The sequence below is a fragment of the Larus michahellis genome, chromosome 2 (genome assembly GCF_964199755.1).
Source record: "Larus michahellis chromosome 2, bLarMic1.1, whole genome shotgun sequence".
Lineage (NCBI taxonomy): Eukaryota > Metazoa > Chordata > Aves > Charadriiformes > Laridae > Larus > Larus michahellis.
Window position 1 is genome coordinate 128,133,943 of NC_133897.1, and position 19,750 is coordinate 128,153,692.

Consider the following 19,750-nt stretch of genomic DNA (forward strand, 5'->3'; position numbering starts at 1 on the left):
TTTTTTTTTTCTTATGTGAAAACATCCAAGTCAGTGAAATAAATATATTTGAAAGCTTGCCAATTCTTGTTTTAATTCATTAGGAGATACTAAAACATGAAATCTCTCCCTTTGCCTCGTCTGGCTTTCCTATTGCTCTTCCTCAGCAGTCACTTCCCCACATGTTTAGCTCTGCAGTGCCAGCACCTTGGCCTGGTGTTAAATATGTAAACTGAAAAAATTGGGAAAAGTGCTGTTAAATATGTAAACTGGAAGAATAGGGAAATTCTTGGCTCTTTCAGATAATCTACTGTATTAGGAGTTTAAACAAACTCAGGGAAAACAGTTGTTACGAAGCCTGTAATTTTCCCTTAAGCTTCCGTGTCACCCTAGAACCAAAAGCAAAGGTAGTTAAATTAGGATAATTAATCGTGGAACAACTTACACAGGGTATGTAATGAATTTTCCATCAATTTGCAAGTTCTGTAAATCAAGATAAGAGGCTTCTCTGAAATATGCTGTTCATAAGCTATGGCTGTTGTACTTCACAAAAAAATTACATTAAGTAAGTTAGATGCCATCTGTGTTGGCATCTTGAAGTTGTTTCTGGAGTACTTCCTTCAAATGTGAAGGCTTAGAAAACTAGTCTGTATTTTCATGTCTAGCACTGCATCAAGGAGTGCAAACTCGAGGGATAAAAGGTCATTTTAAGTTAAAAAGTTCGTGTTCAGCATTCGTATATTGATGCTTTCCTTTAATGCTGTTCCTGCCCAAGATCTTGTGGATGTGGGAGGAGAGCAGAAAGCCTGCTCGTCTGCTGATCCAGGACCTGCCAATGATACCTGTCTGCCTCACAAAACTTGGTTTTGTGCTGGCAAAAGACAAGAAATATTATATTTATCGCTTTCAGGGGAAGTCCTCCAATGTGTGGAATTGCAGGTCCTAACTTCCCACAGTGAGATGTGCAAAAGCCTTATATGTTGTAGTCAGCCCCTGTGACTAATGTAATTGCATCCTCTTCTTGATTAACTACTGTAGATGTGAAGCAGACTTTGAAGCAAGTCAGTTGACACCCACACAGAACCAAATTATAACATCCCGAATAAATTGCTATGCAGTGTAAGTGCTAAAGTAGTGTCAATACAAAGAAAGTTTGTTGTCAACAGTTCTTCATATGTTGAAAAGAGCTTGAAATTTGCTCGATTAAAAAGTTAACTTGCGTAGTTAGGTTATTTTCATGTAAAATGAACAAAGATTATAAAGATCATCAAAACCAAAAAAAACACAGGAGAGAAAAATGTCAAATGTGTTTTAAGTATGCCTATCAAATTCTGTTTACATCCCATGTATTTTATTGTAACTTTTATAGTTAGTGACCAAATGATGACTTTTGGTATACTACTTTTTCTTTGACGTGTAGTAAAATAATCATTCCCTATTTTTGTGGCAAGCAAATTGAAACATTCTGCTTGAATTGCATCATGCGAAACCCTTCAGGAGGGTCTGAGGAGGCACACCTCTGAAAATGTATCTCCTTTTTTGTTAGCACACAAGCATAATAACTGGAAACTTGAATGCATTGTTTATGCAGTATGAAAATGCGGCAGAAGAAATGATAGCAGTGCAATAAAGATCAAGGTAGAAATCTCTTTAGATGTTAGACTTCATTTTAAAGTTTGTTCCTTTTGTCTTTAGTGCTTTTGATACTTAATTTTGTGTGTTACACAAGCACCTTCTTAGATGCCTCATATATTTGAACTTACAATTGAGAATGTTCAAATTCAATATTTGGGGTTTAATACTTGTTTGGGTGCCCATCTATGTAGATAAGGTGCACAGAATTTTCTGCAGGAGCATCAGCGTATCTGATACAGCAAGTGTTATCAACTTGTACAAGGGAAAATGCCATAGTGACATTTAGTCTGGTAGAATCACCAAAATACGCATTGTTAGGAATACGTGAGTGCCTTCAGTGAAAAATATGTATTTTGATATACAAAAAAATGTTGCAAGTATTTTTGGAGATCTTTTTGTAACCCAGATGATCAGCATTATTTTCTTAGTTGTGGGATCATTTGAAATTCCAAAGATTAAGCAGTGCAAGTGTTAGTGGTCCATCTCTATTATTTAAAAAAAGAATTGCTAGGTAGTTGCAGAATGAGTGACGGGGTAGGGTGAGCTCTTAGTTGCCCTTTGGCTTCAGGGTAGAAAAGAGATGTTGCTTTATGGACCAATGATGTGCAACTGGCAAGTTGCGACCTCCCGTGTGTCCTATCTCTTCCATTCTGACTGCTGCTGTGAAATAACTGTCTACTTTATGAATTCCATTCCTATTTTGAAAGCTTTTTAAAAAACATTTTATGCTCTTTCCTTCTTCCCTGACCTCAGTGCTGTTAAATGAGGATAAGAGTTATCAAAGGAAAACTATGCATGTGGCAACCCATGGAAAAGCCCTATCATCTGTCTGTGGCTTTTCATCCTGCATCTAGTGATGTGATGTGACTGCTTCACGTCTTGCTTGATATTTTTATTTATAAGGTATAAGGAAAGTGTCATAAGTTTATGTTTGAGCTGTCAGAACAGTGTGAGAATATAGTCTCTTAAGCTCCACTCCTGGTTTGACATTTGGCAAAAAAAGTGTCCCAAATCAAGGTCAAACTGATGGAAGTATTCTGCAACTGTTGCTGCTTTCATGCCTTCCCATAGCGACCTGATACAAGGTTGATAAATGTTTATAAAAGAAGCAGTAAGTGGCTAAGTCCTCAGAAAGGAAGTGTAAAACCTTCTGATTCAAACTGTTGATTTATACTGCTCTTAGCATTAGTAGTTGGTTTGGCTGCTTGCCCCTTGTCTGTGTTTGCCAGCTTCCCGCTATGTGGAGCAGAGCAGTTGCCTGGATTCACTTTCTCTGGGGTGTGGAAGTGCTGTAGCACTGCACTGAGATTTTGGGTAGTAATAATTTGTATTTTTATTAAAATCTTTTAAACAATAACCAGATTTTGATAACTAGCTTTAAACAAAGAGAAGTTGTCATGGTTTAGGCTGGACTGGACACTAAGTGAATGACAGATGCTCTCTTTTACCTCTCTCCCTTCCCACAAGAGAAGGGAGAGAGAATAAGGGAGAAAGGCTTATGGGTTGAAAAGAAACTAAACTACTCTAATGAAACATGAAAGTAAAACAAAAAAGAAAATATAATACTACTAATACAAAAATAAATAAATAAATACAAATACATACAAAACCAATATTGAGCTCCCAAGGGTGATGATCATGTCACTGGCAGGTCTGGGAAAGTCCCAGTCTGGACTCAGTGATGGGTGGGATCTGTATTCAGGAGTGTGCAGATTGGGATCAAAAGCAGAGGAACTGAGTCCTCCTCAGATGCCAGCCATTGAAGAAAGAGCCTGAATCCTTTGATCCCTTAGCTTTTATACTGAGCATGATGCAGATGGGATGGAATACCGTGTTGGTCAGTTTTGGGTCACCTGTCCTGTCTGCTCCTCCCTACAGGTGCGAACCCTCTACGTTTTTCTGCTTCTGACCTTCCAACTTGGTATGTAACAAAATTAGCTGACGTTGATTGTTACGGGAATAAGTATAAGCGAGAGCCTCTCTGCATACCGTTCCTTGGTATTAACTATAAACATGAGACCTTATCACTCAGCAGGCAGTGGTTTGAAAAATATGCCGTTAACTTCAGAGTGCCGTTAGTTAGAAGAGACTTAACTGAAAAGTAAAATTACTGAAAAGAAAATTGGTTCTGTTCTATCTTGAACCAGGACAAAAGTAAACAATTATGGGATCCTATGTATTTTTTTTTATTTCTGTACAGAATTACCTCAAATGGCCCGTTTCTGAGCTAGAGTTGCATCAGTGTATGAAGCTGTTTCCTTCTCTGCTTCTCAAAATTGTGGTGTGCAGCACGAGAATGTTGTTGTTATTAAATGCCTGTGATGAAGGTAGATTTTGAAGAACTGGCATGTTGTGCTCAATTCCTGCTTTTGTAACCATCTACTGGGTTGTCCTAAGCACTGAGCCCATGGCCTAAGGGTGGGCTCTGCTTCTTGTGGTCCAGGGAGGAAGACTTTTGGTAAGACATCCCATCTCTGTGCAGCACAGGGCCTGATGCAAGGACTCTTTCTGCAGCCTCATTACAGCTGGATCATTCATATCCTATACCCAGCACCCTCCTTCCTGCAAGTGTGATATGATTTTACTGTTCCTGTCAGTGATGATAGTGAAGTATTGAAACAGGTCACAAAGGGAGGCATTAAACTGCTTGTAGTTTTTTGTAGTCCAGTATTAGGTATATTTAATAACTACATTAAAGCATGATTATTATTTTCTAGGCAGTGTTTGTGGTGCCTGTACTCTGAGGTGTGTTAACCTCAGCCTCCCTGAGTCCCCAGCTTGGTCAGTAGTGCGGGGTCCTGGGGAACTTCCCAGTTACACACTGTCCCAGGGAGCTGCCCTGTCGTAGGTGTGATGCAGGCAAAATGTGGATGTCGGAGCCAAAAGAGTCAAGCTGGGTCCCCAGGCTTGGCTGGTGACAGGGAGTAGGACTGACCGCTGCAGCAGGCAGCAAGTCTCTGCCTGGCTGGAGTCTGTACGCTACTATATATTGCCCTTGTACCTGGCTTTTTTCAGTGTTGGTGTGTTTTATAAACACTTGGGTGTCACTGTCTTGTGCTTTGGAAAGTAAATTTTGGAAGCAATCTCTGATTTATGTCCTCTTTGTATGTTTGACCCTGTGGCCTGACCCCAAGTCAAAGCTTTGCTTATCTTCTTATTTCCAGCAAAGTGGACTGTGGGGGGTTTTTTTTGAAGACCAGATGCAGAATTAGTATTTCCTGTCACAGGCAATATATCTGTTTCATGTCTCTTATTACTAACACGTCATCTGTTAACTGATTTAAAGTCTAAAACTGAGTTCACCTGTCTGTATCCTTTCCTCTTCCAGCTGTGAAACATCCGAAGAGAAACAATTACAGTTGAATTACGAGGAACCAAGTTAGTCTTCCTGGTTATACTGAGTTGTGAAGAGAGAATTGCATAGTCTGGGTGGGATGCAGGGTGAACAAGTGGCTGTCCTCAAATGAATGTAGATTAAACTAAATTCTTGCTACTTTGGAGTTTTCATAATTTGCTGATGAAAATTCTTTACCTGGAAACTTGCATGCAGAAGTGTGGGGTGGAGAGTCTTTCAGGCCAGAGGAAAATCTGCCTTTACAGTCTGTAACGTCCATCTGCATTTCAGTCATGCCTAATGAAACAATAAATCGATGACTGTTTCCCTCAGCTGATTCCTCCTTCCAGTTGTTCCTTATTTTTTATGGAGTGCACAACTGTTTTATTTTTGATGTTTTTTTTTCTTTTTTGTCCTCTGTGTTTGCAAATGTCTCATTATTAATAATTTGTACTTATTCTAGTTCTCAAGGTTATATTGTAAATTCAGTTCTTGTTGTGTTGGCCAGTGAGCAAACAAAGGTGACTTGAAACTCCTCCAAAACGAGTGCATGGCTCGGTGTTCAGTAACCATCTGGCACTTTCATACTTCTCGATCTGCCGATAGATCTGATGAAAGCGCCGTACTGCCTCTAGTCATTCAGGTACTTTGAAGAACCACTCTTGCAGTTCCCTGGCATCATTCCCTGGCAAAATTGCTTGGGCAAGTTTTACCTCAGCATCTAACTGTGTCCTGAAAACCCGAGAGCTGCCTTGATCTGATCATTTAATGGGATTGGGTGTCACTTTATCGTTTTGAATGCGGGTCATTGTTCCTTGGTCATACCTAAGGGAGAACTAACACATCTCACGTGGTGGTTCAGAACCAGGATAGGAGGCTTAGGACTCCTATGTCTCTTGCACAGCTTGTCTTATGTGGATAGGGCAGGATGAGGGGAAGATGACAGGCTACATAAAATTCGTGTTGTAATTTGTTTAAAAACCCTACTTCTCCAACTGTGGCTGGATTTGCAACAAAAACAATCACAAGTCCAAATCTGTTGAAGGCATTAAGTAAGACCTGTCTAGCTTTGATGTTGCAAAGACTTTTGAAAGTGTCTATGCGTTCCTGAGTATCTTTCTTAAAATGCTAATGGCATCACTATTAAAAGTCAGAGAGGTGTCACCCTTATCAGGTCTAAAATCTGTCTCATGTGTAGTTCCTGCTTTTAGTTCCATGCTTTTCTTATGTTTAGTAGAGTTCCAGCTCTACCCATTAAGTGCTGCTAATTTTTTGAAAGTTTGTTGTGAGAATGCAGACAGGGTAGGGTAATGTATGTGATTCCCTCTTCAGCTGTATGTAGTTACTGTCATGTATATTTTCACAAATGTCTTGTCCTAAGATTTCTCCCAAATAGCAGGCAAGGATGGTGATAGCATATGGTTGCTTCTAATGTCTGTCTTAAAGGCAAACCAATTACTTCGCTTGCATCTCATGAGCTACAAAGTGGTTATGCTTTCATGGGGACTATGAAAAATGAATAAAGTTAAACTGCAAACTCAAAAAGAGGAGAGTTCAGAATTTTGGTTTACTTCAGGTGTTATACCCAGGCTGTCGTTTATATTTTGGACATAATTCTCTAAGATCATGTATGCTGACATGCTCCCTGGGTCATCAATAAAGACTCAGAGAGTACGCTGTTTCTTTTTTTTATAAATGGAAATCTCCAGGGCTGTGTCCAAGACTTAAATCATTTTCAAGACCTCCAAGCCATGAATCTCATTGGCATTGGTGTCCCCAAATGAATGATTCTTAATTGCTTTAATGACGCCCTTTTTTGGAGCTTAATTAACTTTTTTATAACTGCTAGAGAACCACCATAAACTCTTACAAAGGGTCTCTTTTGCTTTAATTTCAGCTTCTGTTCCCTATTTTATGGTTCTCTGTAATGTTTATAGTAATAAGACAGTGTGGTATTTTTCTATTTTCTTTCACAGGGAAAACTTCAGAAACTTGATGTTCTCATTGAATTTCCTAGTCATATTTACTTAAAATAAGTCATGGTACCAGGCCCCTTCTTAAGCCTGTCTTCTCTTGTCACTTGAATCATTGTACTTCCCTTTTGTCATTTGTCTTGTTTTCCTTACCGCTTCGCAGCCTTTCTTTCAACTCTTAGCTTGGCCGTCGCCACTGAACCCAGGAACGTTCGCAAGTTATACAGGCTTTCTTCTTTCAAGTGTGTTGGCAAGAGGTCACAGAGACTGAACGTGGTAGGAGACTGTATATTAGCATATAAACTCGGTTCATAAATTCCCAGTTGCAGTTTTTAGTTGGTACCTCTTGAAGTGTGTTTGTGCTTGCAGCTGGGGCCTGCTTTCAGTCATCTGCTGCTTTTCAGTGGAGTTTCTTGAAGGAGTGGTTCCCCATGATAGATGTGTCCATCCTCTTCAATAACTACCTATCTTAGCTGTTTGTTTTACCAGACCTAAATCCAACTGCTTTTTTTGTTGTCATTAATTTGCTTGACATCTGACTGCTGTTCCTCAGGCGCAGAAAAAGAGTGGCAGGATGGAAACCATCGGGTCCGTCCATACTGCTGCTTTGTTCAAGTTCTGTAATTTCTCTGCCTTCTATTGCCTTCCAAGACAATTTCTTCCTCAAGAGACACACCATCTCTTTTTAGTCATCTTTGGAGTCCTGTTTTACTGGGCTGCCTACTGATGCTTAAGAACCCTAATGATTTTTAGCATAATGTCTATACTTATTTTCATTTTTTTTTAATTCTAGAAAAAGAAAACGCATCCTGCAGAACCAGGTAGCACACTTGTTTTTCTGTGTTCCTTTTTTGTTGTTCTTCTTAATATTTTCATGACTGTGATTCATTCCAGGAAAGTGATAGACTTCCATTAAGAAGTTCCTAGGATAAATGCATTTTTTATCATTTACCTTTATAAACTTGTAAGAAGTCCAGTGAGGAAGGTTGGAAGGACAGAAGCTCTGATTTTTGTAATTAATCATATGGTTGTATTAAGGACTCTTTATTTTCCTGATAAATGGTACAACAGTGCATGCGCATCATAAAATGACAACTTGTCTGTACCTGATGTGTGTATTTCCATGGACACAGAGTGCTTAATCCATAACTGATACAAACCTTAAATGAAACAGTCAGTCTTGGAGACTAGAAAAGAGTATCTGAGAACGTGGGCAGAAAACTAACAAGGGTAAAATGAAACTGCTTTTTGTCTTTTCTCTTAGATATGTTTTTCAAACATGCATACTTATAAACCAGCAAACAAAAATTTAGTGTGCCTGGACTTGGTAATCTGCTTCTAACTGAAGCTTTCTGTCAGTATAATTAATGTTTAGGAGATTAATGTACTTTCTGCTTCTGTAAATGTACTGTAACTTTCGCTGACAGTATATCGTGGCTGGGTAGCTGGGCTGATCTAGAGCCTCCTACTGTGATGCTCACAGCTGCAAGAATAGTGGTAGTGAAACTGTGAGACTTTTAAAGATGCTGCTACTTACCAGTTGATGTAACTCTTGCTTGGAAAAATTAACGGTATTTTCATCAAACTTTGTGATGAGTAAGGCTCTCCTTAGTTTCTCGTAGACCTCTTACTTTGTGATGAAACTTATTATTCTTGGTCTAAGTTGGGATGAATTTTTTTAACAGGTATGTATAAAATCAAAAAATGTGAAAGTTAAGATTTCCAGCTCAGAAGTAAAACCTCCAATATTGAAGACACTTATGCATTTATTTGCCAGCAAAAGTAATATAGAGTAAATAGTTACTATAACACCATGTGAAGTATAAACATGTTAACATTACTTGTGGGAAGCCTGGCTTCTGATTTTACTGTATTTCTTAATTTGATTCTTCCATCTTTTCAGTGGTTTAATGCTGAATAAGTGAGCAGATTACAGCTTAGTTTTATTGTTGCTTTTAATGAAAATGTATCTGTCTGCAGGAGTAGAAACTGCTGAAATTAGTGGATATGGCACCTTCCTAACAAAACTCCACCAATTAATGTTTCTGAAAATCATGTTCTCTAAATTGGCTACACCTTCTAATTTGTTTGATGTGAGCTTTTTACCTGAAAGCTATAGAGATGTGAGAGTAGTGACTCTCGGCACCTCCTGCCTGTGAAAATTTAGGGTCTGCTTTAAACAGCCTGATTTTTTAATTTTTATTTTTTTTTGTCATAATATCCTTAGGTAAATATTTCCTTGTTTCTAGTCATGTGTATGGCTGAGATCTCCTATGCCTCTTCTGCTTTGTTAAATAACTTTATTCTCTCTCAGGATCTGTGCTCTGTTTGGCTGCAGAAAGTATTCGTATCTCGTTTGGCACAGAAAGTATATCTTATTTATTTGAGTAGCTAGATTCTTCCAGCTGCTTAGTTTCAGTTTCCTGAGTTCAGTTTCTCCCTAGTGACAGCAATTAAGGTAACGCCTTATCAAAGCATCAAGTTATCAAATGCTTAATCGTCTGCTGTTGAATTTCCATATCAGCTTATTCCTTTGTCAAGAAATCCTACGTTTTTAAAGACTTTAGTTTGGATTATGGAAACCTCAGGGTAGACTCGAGTGAGGTTTGAAGGTTTAAATAGGTGCCTTTGGGATTGTTAGAATAAGAAGCCCATTCATTCATTCACAGATCCTTCCGAATTAGGTTTGGCTTCTCTTCCTTGAGATGTGTATTTTTGTAAGTACTAAAACTTTGATTTCACACTTAGCAAGAGAATGAAAGAGAGGAAGAACATAGCAAGTGAGGATGAAAACTCTTTTTAGAAAGAAAGCCCAAAGACTTGTTGATACTGGACAGCGAAGCAGGAAACGACGTGTGTCATAAAAGGCTCCAGCTTGTTGGATAAAGGCTGAAACTCAGGATGTAGTCTATAAATACAAAACTGTTTCATAAAAATATTTTTTAAAGTGCATTTCTGAGTGCCTCAGAGAAGCTGTCTGGTAACTGTGCAGCTGCTTTAATATATGTATATTTAATTATGTACATGCATACACTCATACCATATTTTCTTCCTTCAACATGAATATATTCAACTCAGTGATATGTATTTCCTGTAGGAGACTCGTAACATTACCAGCACCAGATGTAAATTTAGGAGCTACAACCTGTATTCTTTGCAGACTCTAAAACAGCAACTTAGTGGAGAAGCAGAAAGCAAGGGACTCCAATTTCAATAGGGCAGAAGGGGAGGAATTTGTGAAGCTGAATATTTTCCTGCACAAAAAGATAAAAACTTTTTTTTTCTGCAGTATTTTGTCGCAAGTTTTTCTTTTTAAGCAGTACATTTAGCAGCCTTCTAGGGATTCTGGAGTTGTCTTCTGTCCTGACCAGTTGATAGCTGTAAAGATTGTCACTGAATTTGGAGATAAAAGTGCTTATACTTGAACTTGCTCAAGCTGTTGGCCAAGAAACATGTCTGGAACAGATTTACTAGCTGCAATTAGTGACCACGTTCCCTTTTTTCCCTTTGACTTGTTGAATATGAACTTACAGGGATAGTAAACTGTGAGTTGCTGCCATCCTTTTGCTTGCAAAGTTGCTTTAGTAATGAGACTGCAGTGACTGTCAGTTCAGAATTACTGCTTAAATTACAGTCATTTGGAATATCAGAATAATTTGTAATAATGTGGTTTTGGTTGGTAATCTGTTGTTGGGCATTGTTGTACTAAACAAGGCAAAGTTGGAAAACAACTCTTTCCCCCCCAGTTTTTAAAATGCTGTTTGTTTTTTTTTTCCTTCTTTTACCAAATACCAGAATAACAATACTACAGCAGTCCCATAATAATTGAGTAGCTGTAATGCTACGTCACTCTGAATATGCTTATGCCTTCATCTTCCTCTTGTAAACGCTTCTAAATTAGAAAAAATAACATGAAGGTGTCCATTTGTCTCAGAAATCCCTCCATTGTTGCTCACTTCTGTTGTACTACTGTCAAGACCCAAACTCAGGCAGGTTCCCTAAAGATTGGGAGTGGGGAAACCCAAAGTAATTGATATCTGAAAAAATATTGCTGCTCATTTGGTGTGTTAACTGTGTGAGACAACTGTCTTATTGAAATGGTGCTTAAATGGGTTCTGCAAATATTTTTGAGATTTTTGTTAAAGGAACCCCATGTTTCATCACATGGTCTGTAACCTGATTGCAGTCCTGATTCTAGAATGAATAACTGATTAGAAAATTAAAATAATTTGAAACTGCTCAGAAATGTTTGCTTAAAAGAAGCTGCTGTGCCATCTGCTTGTGCAAGTTAAGGGTGCTTGAGCACATACCAAATAAAACCAAACCCCAGAAATCTCAGGTACCAGAGTACTTTTTTTTTTATGGTATTATGATTAGAGCTGATCTTACCTCAGGTGGTGTGTTGAGAAAAAGAACATAAACCTAAACAGGGCTTTAGGTCACATCTTGTAACCTACTAAATTCTGTATGGCTGTTTTACATGTAAGAAGCAGCGGTGAATCGCATTTGTTTCAGGAAGGCAGTCTTCTTGTTCTCCTGCCTTTCTGATGGTGGAGTTTAAGGATTTTTTAGTTTGAATTTTTCTGAGCAAAAGACAGTCTTCTGGAGTGCGTATTTCACAAGGGCTGCGTTGTCAGGTGGGTGGAGGTCATCACAGGGAGGTAAGGAGGTTTGCAGGATGGGTTTCTTGCCTGCAGTGGCCCAGCACTCTGTGACTCACCTGAGAAGATGATGTCTCACTGCATGTGCTCTTTCTTCTGAAGCATTCCTAAAGCGTGTCTCTGAGCAGTTTCAGTATGGGGAAAATAATGACATGAGGAAAACTCAGAACTGATACCTGTAGGTCAGGTATCAGAGCTTGGAGATTATGCTGTTAGGACTAGCAATATAAGCGCTTGAGAACTTCTACAGCTGACTGAGTGCTTGTGTTCGGTATGGCTAACCACCTCTTTGCAGCCTTTCAGTGTCCAAAAGACGACATACATTTCTGATTTCTGAAATGGAGGTTGTTTAAGTGAAAAGATTCAATGTAAAGGGACGCTTCTGGCCAGTCCTAAAACTGTGGCTTTGACACATAATGATGAAGCTAAATGCCTTCCCTGTTGCTATGTCTTCAGGCACTGCTGGAAGGAGCCACTGGGAGTTCCAGGGTGAAGAGACCTGCCTTTGTCTGGAGATCTCTGCTGAAGGTGAAGACCTCCAAACACACCAGGCAGCTTTAGCAGGAGCTCAGAAATCTTAAATCAAGGTAAATAGATTAATTTTCAAGCGAATTGAAGTGGCTGATACAATTTCCAAAATAAGGATTTCTTATCTTAGTAAATAAACGCACAAATGCATCTCTGAGCTTTCTCCTTCTTTTGTGTGTATTGCTGCTTGCTACCAGGTACAAATGTTGTCATAGGAGCTGCTGGGGGAGAGGGGGGGGAAAACAACATAGTGCATTGTAGGCTAGAGCCAGAAGTAATTCCTTATAATATTAGTAGAAAGATATAGCTGCAGTCCTTTGTTGACAAGGGAACAGGCTGTTTCAGAGCTCTACGGCATGCTCTGTTTTTAGAAGCGTATCCCACTTTAATTGCCACATTCAGAGCTCGCTTCAAGTGGCCACAAAAATATGGAAACGCTCTTGGATGTCTTCAGCGACAGGAGGAGAATGAGGTTTGCATATGATGAATTTCTGTTTCCCAGCCTATAATTATTTCTTAGTATGGTCATCCAGAACTCATTCTTGCTTGTAAAGGACAAATGCTGATGGATGAAAAAGAAATGTGACCCAAAGAACTTTGTTGAACCTATCAGAACTACAGATCGAGGCACTTTGGGAGATTTGATTATACTATGGTTTTGTTAGATAGCCAGGATTTTAAATGTAGTGATGATATATGCAGAATCTTTCATTCTTACTGACAAGATTAATTGAAATTTGTGTAGAGAGTTGGCTGAAAAAAGCGAGTGGTAGTGGAAACGTTTTCCAGAGATTTCTTCAAGATTAAATGTAGGCCTTTCTAAAGGTCTGCCAACTTCCGCATTTTTTAAAATAGCTGCTGCAAGGTGTTAACTGCATTGTTGGAAGGTCCCTTAGATAAATATTCCTTGATTCTGTTAGAGAATTTTTCTTGTTAATCCTTTACTGATCTTCCTAATTTAGACTGCAGTTAGGGCTCCGAACTAGGCCAAAGTTCATTGTCCTAACATCAGTAGAGTAAAATTGAAATTGACATGACTCTTCCCATTAGCATGGTCAATGTTTCACCCCATAATCTTCCCTTATGGTTTGTTTGTGCGTGCCTGGAAGTAGGACCACTAAACACGGTTAGGGCCATTCATCCCTTTTTCTCTGCATCTCACTTCTTTGAATTTGGTTTCAACTGTGTTTCTCCAGTCCACTAGCAAGGTAGTCTTGAACAACTGAGGATACTGCATTGCCACCTTGGCAGAGCAGAAAACCTGATGATGATTATACAGTGATTTCAAACTGGAGGAAAAAACCCAATCCAGAAATATTTATCTCCTTACTGTTTCCCTTTGTTAAATTTACCTTAGGAGTACATGAAACAATAAATGTTGAGCTAACTATGCACTAAAAAAATAGAGTATGTCTTCCGAGTGTTATTAAAAAGTGCAATTTTACGCATCGAGTGAGTAAACATGTCATAGAAGGTATTTGCATAATCTGCTGGGGTGTATGCATGTACCTAAGTGGGGTGGTGGTGAGCATTCACGTTCGGAAGTGTAATGTACTGTCAGCTTTTGGTGATACACGGTGTCCCGGATTGAAACGCAGCCTTGAACGCTGTCACTCCTTCCAGCAAGACAGTTTGTTCTGTGCCTTTCTGTCTGTTGTTTCCCTTTGTTGGAGGGGTGTGTTGCTAACCAGAAACACATGATGTCAGACAGCCAAATGTTCTGGTGAAAATCAAGGGCACTTCATAGCTGTGAAGATTTTATATTTGCCCTAGATTTTTTTTTCATTGATGCAGCTGTGACCGTTGTTGTAAATTATATGAATAATTGATCAAGGAGTTCTTGTTACCTCAAGTAACGTTATGCTTATTGCTTCTCAGAACTGTGCTGCTCTTTATTGTCCTACAGCATTGCTTTTACGCTGCTCTGTGTGTGTGGCTTTTATCCCCTTAAAGTTTTCTTCTGCTCCCACCCCCTTTGCTCTCCCCCTCTCCTCTCTTCCCCTCAAGAGCGTGTTGGTTTTGCTTCAGTGTATTCTATGATTTAACTGCAAAGCAGGGTCTTTTTTTTTTTTTAATCTACAGCAACACATTAAAAAAACAACAACAACAACAAAAAAAAACCAACCCCGACAACCCTCCACAGCCCTGGGAACTGTGCAGCGTACACATCTGGTTTCGCATAAGCTTGAATTGCTGGCTTTACAAACATGAAACATGTAGTCCTTGCCGCAGAGTTAGCTAAAGTGTTCCGTAACTTGAGACTGTATTTGAAATAAAAACAAAATTGTATAGCTTCTTTACCATCCTAATGGAAAACATTTAATTTACTTCTTCAAGCCAACCAAAAGAATGACGCAATGCTGCTTGGGCAGATTTACGGTGCCCTTCTTCCGTAGAAATCAATACAGCTTGAAGGTGCTGCTGTGGGAGCTGGAGAGTTGACTGCGATCCAGCTGCCTTCAAATGTAAACTTCTGTACCGCAAACCAAAACTGATGATTTTGATTTGTTCAGGCATCGCTGTATCTCTGAGATACTGTGGTGCTGGATTTTATTCATGTCTTTTCTCTGCTTTATTGCCATTAATACTAGATTGGAATTTCAAAATAGCAAGTTCAGTCTGCTTATGATATTTTTTTTCCCCTCAAATTATTTAGTTATTTTCTGCATTTCCTGAATTAAAGCACTTAGCTCTAGTGGTAGTGATATAAGCAAAAGCAGCTCTGTGTACATGCCATGTGTGCCTTTGACTGGAGTCTTTTTTTTTTCTTTTTTTCAAAAACAAACAAACAAAAAAGGCAAACCCAAAAAAAGGCCTTGTTCAATGGGAGTGTTAAGGGCGAGCATAACAATTTTCCACTTTGTACAGAAGAAGCTCTAAACAATAAATGTTCTCCCAGTTTTTCCTGCTAGAGGAGGTAAAATGCAAGTGTTTTTTTTGTCTCAGTCAAAGAAAAAAAAAAGGTTCTTAAAACAGAACTATATTTTTTCTGAAGAAGTGAAACCAGCAGTGCAGATTTTTGTAGTACAGTAACTTTTATGCCTTTGTTTCCTTTTCTATTCCCGTCTGCCCCCACTAATAGCTTTGACTTTATTTAAACTTGCTTCTATAAGAGACTGTTGGTGTTTCTCTCCTTATTTTCTTCCTTAATGTGATTTCAGTCTTGCTTAAGTGCTTTACTTCTGGCAGAAATTCTTTTCTAAAATAGCCCTTAGGATGGGGTCCCTGATGCTGCTTTTCTCCCCAAGTGCTGTATTTACTTGGGAAGTCCCTCCCTGGTGGCCTGTGTGCTAAATTCTACCAGACGGAAAATCATGACTTGGTACTTGCCCACTAGCTTGCCAGAAGTACATTTCATCTTTTTTTAAAAAGAGAATTTATACTTCCATTTCTTAAGTTTCATCCCAGTTTTGTTATCCTCTGACCATTTTCCTGGTGAATAAATAGCTTGAGAAGATGTTACAGAGGAATTGACGCCCTTTTTGCAGGTGCAGCTCAGGATGCAGGGAGTTAGCAAAGAGGACAATGGGGATTTGAGTTTTATGAGAGTCTGGGGTTGGAGGTTTTTTGGATTGTTTTTTTTTTCTTGAGAGAATGGAGAAGGTGATAATGAATACAATTAAGATGAAGACCAGTGTTGCTTATAGCCGCGTTATTTTCTTTGAAAAGGCTACTATATGATAATCGATAGAGAAGTATGTGTCCAAATTACAATTATTAACAATTTTGCTTACCTGGAGGAAAACATCAGATTTACAGGTCTGAATTTCAGTACAATTTCAAACATTCTTTGAAACAATTTTGGAATTTTTCAAACTACCGATTAGTTTTATTCATATATAAATACTGAATTTTTAAGATGTATTGAATGTATATTCTGCTAAAAAAAATCTTTTTTTTAATAGTAGTGTAGGAGAGCATACAATGACAGTGTGATTATATGTTACCTATAAACATAAGGACGGCTTCTATCCAGTAGCTGCTAATGTAGACATAATAGAGATTTCGTACGTTAGATACAGCCAAGAAATTTTGAACAGTTTGAATTTATTTTCTGAAATGCTTCCTGAAGACGGACGAAATGCCTCAGCATTGGCATCACATAGTCACAGTGACAAACCTGCATCTTCTAATGTTTGTACTGTCTGTACAGTTTGTACACTGCTCCCTGGCTGCTATTTTGCAAATTTTGTCTTGTGTTGCAGAATATTGAATTACCAGAGGTACTGCCCCGCAATATGCTTTCAAGGGAGGGTGTTACAAGGAACAACACACAAATCTTTAGAAGAAGAGAGAGGCATACTCCACCCACCGCCACCTCACCCCTGTTTTTTTTGTAAGATTTTTCCAATATTCAACCATTTCTATTCAGACTATCTGGAACGGAAATGCAGCTAACTTCAACAGACAGACTGATTTATTTTGACAATATGTTAGCCCATTGTTTTTCAGTTTGACTGTTGCAAAATTCTTGTTAGTGTGAAAGGTCTGTCATCTAGTTTTCATTTTGATTTTTTCCCTACACTAGCATTCCAGGCTGGAATATGCCATAAACACTTTTAAAGCTACACTTTGAATAAAACTTACATTTACTACAGCATATTTGCTTTGCACAGTTACAGTACAAGCACTGTATTCCTGTATAAACACTGTAATGAAGTTATTGAGAAGAAAGGAAACGCTTATAGCATTTGCACTAAAGTTCATGGAGCATGAGATAGGTATGCTTAGGATGCTGGTACTTTGAAGGGATTAAAAAAAGCTGCTCAGAAATAAATACAAACAACATTCTCAGACTAGCAAAACAGTATGTAAGTGATGAGAAGAAAGACACTAATTATTATGTAGAGAGTAATCTGAATTGAAATGCCACAATGGAAGCCACTTTGAGCTGACCTTCCTACATATGAATTGAAAAGCAGGGAAAAGTACAGACCTAAAAATGGTAGTCTTGAAGCTTCTTTGAGTACGTTGTGTCTTATTTTTATCTAGCCTGAAATGTATTTTTTTTTCTTTTGACTCAAACCCGAATAAACTGTTTTGGCTGTTTGTGTTGTGCTCATGGTTCCAGCTCTGTCAAACATAGCTATTGCTACTTTATTTTAAGAATGACTCTTACTTGGAGTTTGAATCCTGCTGGAAGCAGAATGCTGTCAGGAGGATGCGGTCTTGCTGGTAAGAAATTTAAGTATGATAAGGCTAATCCTATTGTATGCTTCCACTTTATAAGTTAGTGGAGCAACTTCCCTTTTCTATTTATGGTACCATACCATTGGCTACATGCATTAGGGCATTTCTCCCCCAGTTTTTTTGTCCTGAGTTGTTGGCTTGGTTAAACATTAATATTAAGGTTAAACATTAATATTAATAATATTTCACACAGTTGTGGATCATGGCACTATACTGTGCCAATTTCCAGACTTCCAGAAAAAAAAAGCTCTTGATTTCTATGGGTCAAAGAAGGTGAGCGAAAGGAACTCTACCTATAGTCTCTTTGGTTGTGGCAAACTTAGTTTTTTGGGGTTTTTTTTATGCAGGATGTTTAACTTTAAACTTTTTTTGTATCAGTAGAGATACAGATGCTGAATACTTGTGAGCTTTTACTCAGGTAATTTACAGTTTCAGAAGCAGAGACTCTGTGCACATAATAAGAATTTTTGAATTGTCCTTATGGATCGGTATTGAACCAAACTTCGTTATCTTGCCCTCAGGAAGAGCTGGTATTGGCTGTTTCAAAAAAACAAATGTAAGAATTCTCCTACAGGTGTAGGATGACAATCTACTCCCAATATTTGGGTTTACCTTGATCTTTTCCATTCAGAGATTAAACTGCAAACTGACTTCAGAACGAGGTTATCTGTTGAGTCGACTCAACCAGCCTTAGGTTTCTTAAAATTTGCAGCATAATAGAAGATTTGTGGAGACTTAGGGTGTTAGAGCATATGTTCTTGAAATTAATTTGTTTTGAAAAGACACACTTTTCAGACTCCTAAATGAGTAACTTATGCAAATAACTTAATGAATCCTAAGCAATGGTTGCATGCATTTAAGTTAGTAATTAGCGCTTGGTCTCTTTTTCTTTCTTCTAAAGAATCTGAAACTTTTTTAAGACCAGATAGTTATCAGCAGGTTTTGACTCACTGGGAAGAAGGCCTAGATTACAAGCAGAAACTTTTTGTTCTTAGATCAGCAGCTAACTTGCTGTGTGGCCTTGGGCATGTCCTCTTCATTTCCTTGCACCAGTTTACCATTGTATCCAGTGTTGTGGCCACCACCACAAAATTCTTTGTGAGCTTTGGAGTCAATCGAAACTGTTTAATATTCTGAGTTGACTCAACTTCATTTGCTATGCGGTTCCTCATATGACAATGTAAAGTGCGGTGGAAATACGCAATTTAGTCCATATAGAACTTCAACAAAATAAAACCGCCCTGGGGAACATGTGTTACAGTAAATTGGATTTGAAGAAAACACACAGTTTTATTTTATGGTTTGAGTCTGTATAAAGACTGCAAGGAGGGGGATAGAGATATCTGGTTAAAAATGGGAATGCTATGACCATAATAGTTAAAATAAGAGGAGGGGAAAAAAAGATCCATCCTAAAATGAATACGTGGCAGTCTTAGTTTGCCTGAGTCTTTAGCGGAAGATTTCCACTTGTGTTTTCTGCCAAGTAAATTAAATTTATGAAGAAAAGCTAGACTCCAAGTGTTGGACTGTTAGTATCTTTTAACAAGGTTAATGTGAAGCAGAACATTGATAAAAGTGAGGTGACATTTAACAGTGGGCCAGCTGAGAGATCTTTGTGTTCCTGTGTATGTGAAGATCGAGTGTCCTGTAAACTTATTGTTTTGTGTTTTGTACTTACTTTTGCATGTGTGCCAGGACATGCTCCGGGAAGAGGCATAAACTTTTTTCCTTTTCTTTCTTTCACGAATACATTTATTTCCTGTCTAGAGCTGGAAAAGAGGAGCAACAAGAGAGGTTTTGTTAAATACAGCAAAATCTAATTACAGCTTGATTTAAAGCCACATTTACACAATGGCTGAGGGGTGAGTTCACTTCCACAAAAACAAACTCGTTGGCTTCCTACTGTGCATTGGGGAATGTGGAGATGCATGTCCTGGAGAGCAACTGCCTCCCTCTACTGGCACCAGCTTTTCTTGCACTGTGCTGCAGCTCTGCTACATGATGTAAAAATGACTGTACTTCTATGCAAAAGAGTACTGATGCATGAATTCATTGGTGTATGCTCCTCCTGATTATGCTGTAGGTAACACACACTATGTTACGTGTTACATGCGATAGGCTTGGTGTCTGTTTTCTATGAGCTGGGGAAATCTTGTTCCTCAAAATGAACAGTTGTTTCCACCACTCCGTATTTTGAACAGTTGTGTCCCTGCTAATTCAAAGGAGAAACGTTGGTGAATAAACTGCATTTTCTTAACAATGTGATTTTCACTGAGGGTGCACCTCTGAAAGGTGCAAGCTCTGATCTTGATTGTCTGCTGAAGTATCTCTGCTGAAGGTATTGGAGTAGTTGAAAATGTGGCTTAAAATTTCTAGTGGTTTTCTTTCTTCAGCTGGTTTAAATGTCCTGCTGTTCTTCTAACTCTGTTTCTCAGAGGGAAAGGTTGTGC

At 38.5% G+C, this 19,750-nt stretch overlaps 1 protein-coding gene across 4 annotated transcripts in view; it reads left to right on the forward strand.

Annotated features, from left to right (window-relative positions):
* The window catches only part of FAM110B (family with sequence similarity 110 member B), a 114,755-nt gene that overhangs the window by 20,196 nt on the left and 74,809 nt on the right, over positions 1–19,750 (forward strand). For 2 of the 4 annotated variants that reach the window (XM_074577065.1, XM_074577066.1), the window contains one exon: positions 12,039–12,169. The exons of 1 other annotated variant lie outside the window; for it this stretch is intronic. The gene's annotated coding sequence lies outside the window, so the exon portion shown is untranslated. Of the gene's footprint in view, positions 1–3,492; positions 3,536–12,038; positions 12,170–19,750 lie in introns of all 4 variants that reach the window. One more of the 4 variants, XM_074577067.1, reaches the window with a different exon arrangement.